This window comes from Astyanax mexicanus, chromosome 2 (genome assembly GCF_023375975.1).
Source record: "Astyanax mexicanus isolate ESR-SI-001 chromosome 2, AstMex3_surface, whole genome shotgun sequence".
Taxonomy (NCBI): Eukaryota; Metazoa; Chordata; class Actinopteri; order Characiformes; family Acestrorhamphidae; genus Astyanax; species Astyanax mexicanus.
In genome coordinates, this window is record NC_064409.1 from 31,945,233 (window position 1) to 31,952,242 (window position 7,010).

Below are 7,010 nucleotides of genomic sequence, written 5' to 3' on the forward strand. Positions count from 1 at the left end.
TAATAAAACGTAAGAATGATTAATAGGGAAACGCTTGATGAAGCTTTAAAAACTTCTCCAGTTCAGTTTCAATGACTACACATACCCAGCAGTTTTTCTGTTAATTGGCACTAAACCCCTGCGCTCTGGGGATTGTACGCGTTGGAAGCTTCGCCAGCGTTTCCAAAAGCCTTGAACGCAAGATGTGGGAACCACACACAAAGCTGAACACCTGGAACACAGCTGCCTCACGAGAGGCATCTGAAAATGATCTCATCCGAGAAATTATTACTTATTCAGAGAGCTGATCTTTAGATGTCAATAGCGTGCAACTGCAGTTGGTTAGATGAGCTGCCAAACGAAGACAGTCATTCTCTCATAAATGAACATTAGATCATTATGGTACGTCTTATTGGTGTTGCATTAGTTTGCATGTTTTCCTGTGTGATACTTAATACGTTCTAATCATGGAATGCAAAAAAAAAGTTTGAAAAAAACCTCTGTTGAAGGCAAACTTAGAATTCGCAGCAGTTCCCTCTGTGACCTCTTGTTTTGCATTGTTTCCGAATAAAAACACTACAAGTTCATTACAAATTAGTGAAAACTAAAATCTTAGTCAATTTCAGTTTCAGGGTTTTTTAGTATTTGGGGGCATATCCCTTTTGTTTTAATGAGAGTGTGTACTCAAGTTGCATGAACTGCAATGTTGAAATCAACACAAGTTTCACAAGAAGACTGACCTAACATGGTCAAAATCACAAACTTAGCAGCTTAAAATAGCCAATTCGATGGAAACCCAAATGTATCTTATTGTTTTTAAATAAGCTTGTCATTTCAGTCAGTTTTTAAATTACTACATAATTTGAACACACAAACTGTTTCTTGGTGATTTTCAACATTGTTACAATTTTCAAATATACCAGCCATTCCAATGTAAAATTCGTGGTCATACAAAAAACAGTTTAGGCTAAAGAACTTTTCAGTCTGAACTCATACATGATGCTTAAATGATGCAGAACACAGTGTGTAGCCAATTAAAACAACGCACATTTACACACACTCACTGACTGCTTCATTAGAAACACTATATTACTACTGCATACAGGCCTCCCTTGTTCTTAAAACAGCCTTAGTCAAAAGGGCATTCATTCCACAATATGTTGGAGTGGAAATTTCTTATTAAATTTAGGATTGCATTATGCAATTCCTCAAGATTTTTAGGAGCATATCTTTGCATCAAAAACATGTGTCTCCAAAAATGCAATATATATTATATGAGAAAGATAAAACCTTTCTAACCTTTAAAGCTAGTCAATGTAAAAAGAGCATGTTTTAAGTTATCTGAAGAATGTATTATGTTGTTCTATTCATTAAAAAAAGTTTGTGTTCAAGTTATGTAGTAAATTGAAAATAGACTGAAATGGAAACACTGGCGATATTTATGCTGAGAATGTGCCATTTTTGAAAGGTCAATAAAGTCCTCTGAACTCATTGTCATGTTTATGAAAGCAGTTTGAGATGAAAATTGCTTTGTATGATGATGCATTATGATGCTGAATGTAGCCAGTGGTTTTCTGAGTTACTGTAGCTTTTCTGTCGACTCGAAACAGTCTGTCCATTTTCCATTGACCTCCCTCATTAACAAGTAGTTTCTGTCAACATAACTGCTGCTCACTGAACGGTAAACTCTTGAGCCCGATCAACAGTTCTATAAATGACATCATAGTTTTTCTTTTTCTAATGCTTGGTCTGAACATTACCTACAATATTTGCATTATTTTATGAACTGCTGCCATGCAATTGGTTGCTTAAATGAGTAGGTGTGCAGTTGTTTCTAATAAATTGCTTAGGGAGTATAAATCAGTCGTAGAGGTACAGTAACAAAAATAGCCTGCTTAATTGTAAATAATAAAGAAGGTTGTAAAAAAAAAGCATGGAAAGTAAATTGGGTCTATTTTTGGTACACAGAACTGCCCTGGACCTCCTAATACATTAAATAAAATTAGATACAGAAGACACTGGATAAAACCATTACATTTGAATAAAACTCAACCTTCTTCTAAAAGTTTGTTAATTTTTTTATTCTATTAATTTTTAAAAACTTGCACTAGTCAGTCAGCTTAGGCCAGTTAATAAGAGACTTTTCAGTTGGCTGAAAAGTTTCAAAACCAGTCTTACTGTAGACTGATCAAATACTTTCAGGGCTGAGAAGCGTCTCGCTTTAACAATAGCCAACAAAAAGTTTCCACAAAGGAAAAAAGAGGGAGAGAAAGGGAACAACCCAAATTCCAAAATAATTCCATCTGTTTGATTTTGGCTCCAGTGAAACTAGACAGGAAATCGACTATTTCTTGGACCACCGGTGTCTGGTGCGGACTGATCTCGGCTGGTTCAGGATCAGCTCTTGAGCTCCAGAGACTGTTTTCTTGCTCCGACACCCCTGACTCAGAGCGTGTAGGCCAGGCCGGCTTCTCCCTCCACCCCTCTGACTAAAGCAGAGAAAATGAATTTAGCATGCCTGAGCCTTATCTCCCCGTCAGACACTCTGAATTTCATTGCTAATTTGCCCTTATTGCTGCCAGATGTGGAGACATGGACACAGAATGTTGGTGGTAATGGATGGCCAGAGGCACCCTGATGAATTTCTTGCTTCATTTTGTGGAGAGGCTTAGAAAAAGGAGACAAGCCTCTTTGGACTAGTTTATTTCACCAGGTTCTTTACTATGAGGGTTTATATTTAAAAAACAAAACTGAGAAGTTCATAAAAACCTTTCTTTAATAACTCTTTATCTGTATCTTATATCTCTCATTTTCTCACTCTCGCCTTCAGTTCTCCCATCCATTCCTTTGTCTCTCCTACAGAGCTATGATTAAAAACAGATATGCTCTTTTTCCATCTTGCAGATGTTGCAATAAATCACAAGCTGGTCCTGCCTAGGCAACTGGCTGTCTGAAAAATGTTCCACAATAACATTCTCCCCCTCGCCCCCCTTCTCTAACTCTCATAAAGACAGAAAGAATGAAGGGAAGAAAGAAAGTAAAAAAGAAAGAAGAAAGGAAGAAAAATGAAAAGAAAAAAAAAAGCAAGAATTTAGTTCTAACATTAGAGACAGTTGTTCACTATTGATCATGTCAGCACAGGTAAAAAGGGACAAAAAAACTAACTGACCAACAACAACAAACAAAGAAGCAAATGTGAATTTGTGCTCTTACTAGACCTGACCCTGATGAATTCCAGATAAATAAAAGAGACCTGGGGGTTACATCATTAACAACTGCATCTGTAATGGTTTCAGTAATAATTTATAATGATTAGAAAAATAGTTGTTTTGTTGATCGCAGTTTTAGTAATACTGATGCATTTACAAAACTTTGCTTTTAATAAGTTTATAAGTATTACCAAAACTGATATGTCAAGAAGTGGAAGCTTTTTTAGTAAAAGCCTTTACCAGCCTTAAGCTATATACCATATTTGCACTACTGTTATACGGGTTCTATTTATACTGTCATTCCATCTCAATCACCATCAATATTGCACTATTGTCTTCCGTCTTACGTATGTCTATTGTGTTCATATAGTGTCTCCCACTCTTTTAGATTATATATCTTATTTCTTTTTATTTCTATTTATATATCTTATTTCACCCCCACCACTACTGCACCTTGTTTTTGTCTCATGTATGTCTATTTGTGTCCCTGCTGTAATGTACCCATAGTGTCTCCCATTCTCTTTTATTATATCTATTATCTGTACCTGCTGTAAAATTGGGAAGGAGAGTAACGTAATTTCAATTCTCTGTATGTCCTGTACATATGCAGCATTGACAATAAAACTACTTAACAAATGTAGGAGGTATGTTTGTTTTTGTCATGCCAATAAAAAAAACATGAATTAAATAAATATAGTCCATTTCTATTTAAATATCTACTGGTGGACACTGTTAAATCCTCCTGGGATGTCTGAAAGACTTTAAGCTGTGCATAACACTGACTGATTATTGATTGATCATCAAATCTTTTTTGCATTTTAGTTTTTACTTTGGTATTTAGGCATTTTAGGCTACAGTTAATCTCTCTCTCTCTCTCTCTTTCTCTCTACCTTTCTCTCTTTCTCTTTATCTCTGTGGGAGGCAGGGATTGCAAATTCAACACTTCTTTAGCACATTTTGCCCAAAGTGTGCTAAAAGTGAAACAATGACTGATTGTCTAAATGAACACTAATGTAAATCTGAATTCCAGAATTTACACAGTGCTCAACATGTGCTAGCTAACATTTCTGGAGAACATTAGGATCTATCTTAGTGTGTATCTTTGTAGTGATTCAGTTTGTGTGAATGAGGTAGAGTGGATTTAAAAACAAAACAAACAGCCAAAAGTCAAGTAAATAGTCATTGTTGGGAACAAGGATTCTAATTTGTTTTGTGGCGGCTGGATTAGACAATATGCTCGACTGGTTCTTGCTTGTGGGCCATTGGCTTAACATGCATGTGGACAGAGAGTGGAGGTTAAAATATGATAAAATTATTGTCAATTTTGCATTTTGGTGAAATCCTAAGTTCACTGATAACTACAGCTTACCGATGAAAAACTGGCAAAATGGTAAAATATTGTAAAATAAATGTAAAATTATGGAATAGTGTTAGGTTGTTACCAAACTATAGGAGCATTTTTTGTGGTAAAGACAGAAAGAAAAATTTTCTGGCAGTTTGGACCTCCTAATACAATAGGAGCTCAAATAGTTTATAATGCTTAGATAAAATAACAGTGTTTTAAAAACTAAAACTAAAAAGTACTATGAAGTGTTTAGTTTTTTTATCTGATATTAAAAAACCTCATTGAATACTTTAATATAATTATATAAAAGCTTGCAATTGGCACAGCTTTCTTACTGACATATTGTAAGGAGAGAGGATATACATTTGAAACCTAATCAAACTGCAGCACTCAATGGTTGGGAGTCTTCCAGTCTGGGAAATGTAAAAGGGGGCTCTAATGCGATGGAGGGAAATAGTGAAGAACAACCAAAGGAGAACAAGGAGAGACTGGAGTAATACTACAGTAAAAAATATCATCTGCAGCCCAGTGCCTGATGCTTTTTGTTGTTTAAATGTAAAATACTTTGTTGATCTTACTAAGATGCAGTACTTAAAGAGTGAATTTCGAGAACTTTTTTAAATTCCATTTTTAATCGGCTGTTTCTAGACTTGTTTTGAATATATTTAACATATACTGATTGTTGTTTCTGGCGTTTATATTGGCAACAGCATGTTGTCCATCAACAGGGTCAGGCCATAAAACACACCGACAGAGAGAAGTGCTGCATAGGAGGCAGATGGGCTTGAGAGTGATGTAGTGATATAACAGACTGCTGGGATTTGTTGAAGGTTTTGATGACGGCTATTAAAAAAAGTTTGGATCAGCAACATAGTGGCTTCAGTTTTCAGTTCTGGCAGTAGCGCCTGAAAATCCATGATATCCCTCTATAACACACACCTGAGCCAGGAAACAAGCCCTGTGGAATGATGATTTAGGCCTGTAAGTTTGGAAAAGCTGAGCTGGCCAGAGGAACTGATTGTGAAGCAAACAGCAAAGCATGTGTGGATATTTTAAGCATTCATGGAATAAAATTATACACAGTAAGTTTTTCTTTATTTGTTTGCAGTTTTTAAAAGGATTCTACATGTTCATTTTTATTAACTTCATTGCCGATGCTCTACTGAAGATCCGTTGATCATTCAGGACCCAACAGAGACAATTCATAAAATTTGGATTTTTTTTTTTTTCAAAACTTATGAATATTATTTCATAAACCAGAATAGCAGCATGAATGTATACAGCCATACACAACATAAAATAATATATTTAAGCAAGCAAAGAAGTTTACAGATTTTATTTTGTTTAGTTCAGTAATTAAAACTCCATACAACAGAACTGTATTTTTCACATGATAATACAACGTAGCAGAAAAGGTTGTGTAATACAGTGTTGAATTAAGTGAAACTTAAATAGTTTGGAAAAATGTAAAGATTTGATTAAAAATTGGTATAACATGGTATTTCTCACGCTTGCCAATCCATCGGCTGTATATTATAATGTACTGTCGTTGAGCCAATCAGAATATAGATCGCTCTGTTGTTAGGCAGACCTAGTCAAAGATGGTGGAGTTTCAGCCAGAGTGTCAGGCGTAAAGAATTGTTTAACAACTGAAGAACTGCAGGCATCCAAACCCCCAACACCACCCCCAAACACACCCCCCTCGTTTTCTCTGTTTGTGGATAATAACTCTCACTGGATTCACAAAATTTTAGAAAGGGCTTTATAACATTTTTCAGACTGACAGATCTCAATTACCTTCTTTCTAATTTGTTTCTGATTGTTTTTGGATATTGGCATGATGTCTAGATTTTGAGTGTCTGTGTTGATGTTAAGTATTTGTGTTGTTGCCTGTGACTAATATATATATTTTTGATGATCTGAAACATTTTACTAGTAAAAAGGAAGGAGGAAAAGTTAGCCTGATAGCTGTTATTTTCCCCTTTGGTTAAAATAACCCTCTTCCAGTCTATGACATCATTTGGGAGAAAGTTTTCTCTCAGCTGTGTGATGTTTGAGTGGGATTCTTGATGCTTAATCCACTCCAGATCACCCCACAGCAGATCTGGACAGATAGCAGATGTTATAATTAGGATAATTCATTTTGATTAACCTATTAATACTATTTATTAGTTCAGTTCCATAATATTATAAAGAATTTAGCAGTAATATTTTTTTAAACCAAAAAGGTTATTTTTGTGAGTGTTAAACTTTGCTGAACATTTTTTATTTGGTAAGAATAGAGCTGTTAGTGGATCATGCACATCAAAATGAAGGTGTGCATCGTGGTCAGATACTGTTTATGTGATGCAAAACCCAAACAATTTGGGTCAATGTAACCTGATAATGACTGTGTTTTGGTCATTCTATTTCGTCTTCATTCATTTTTCTTCATCTTCTCTCTGACTCAATGAGAGTGCCAGCATTACCCAACATCC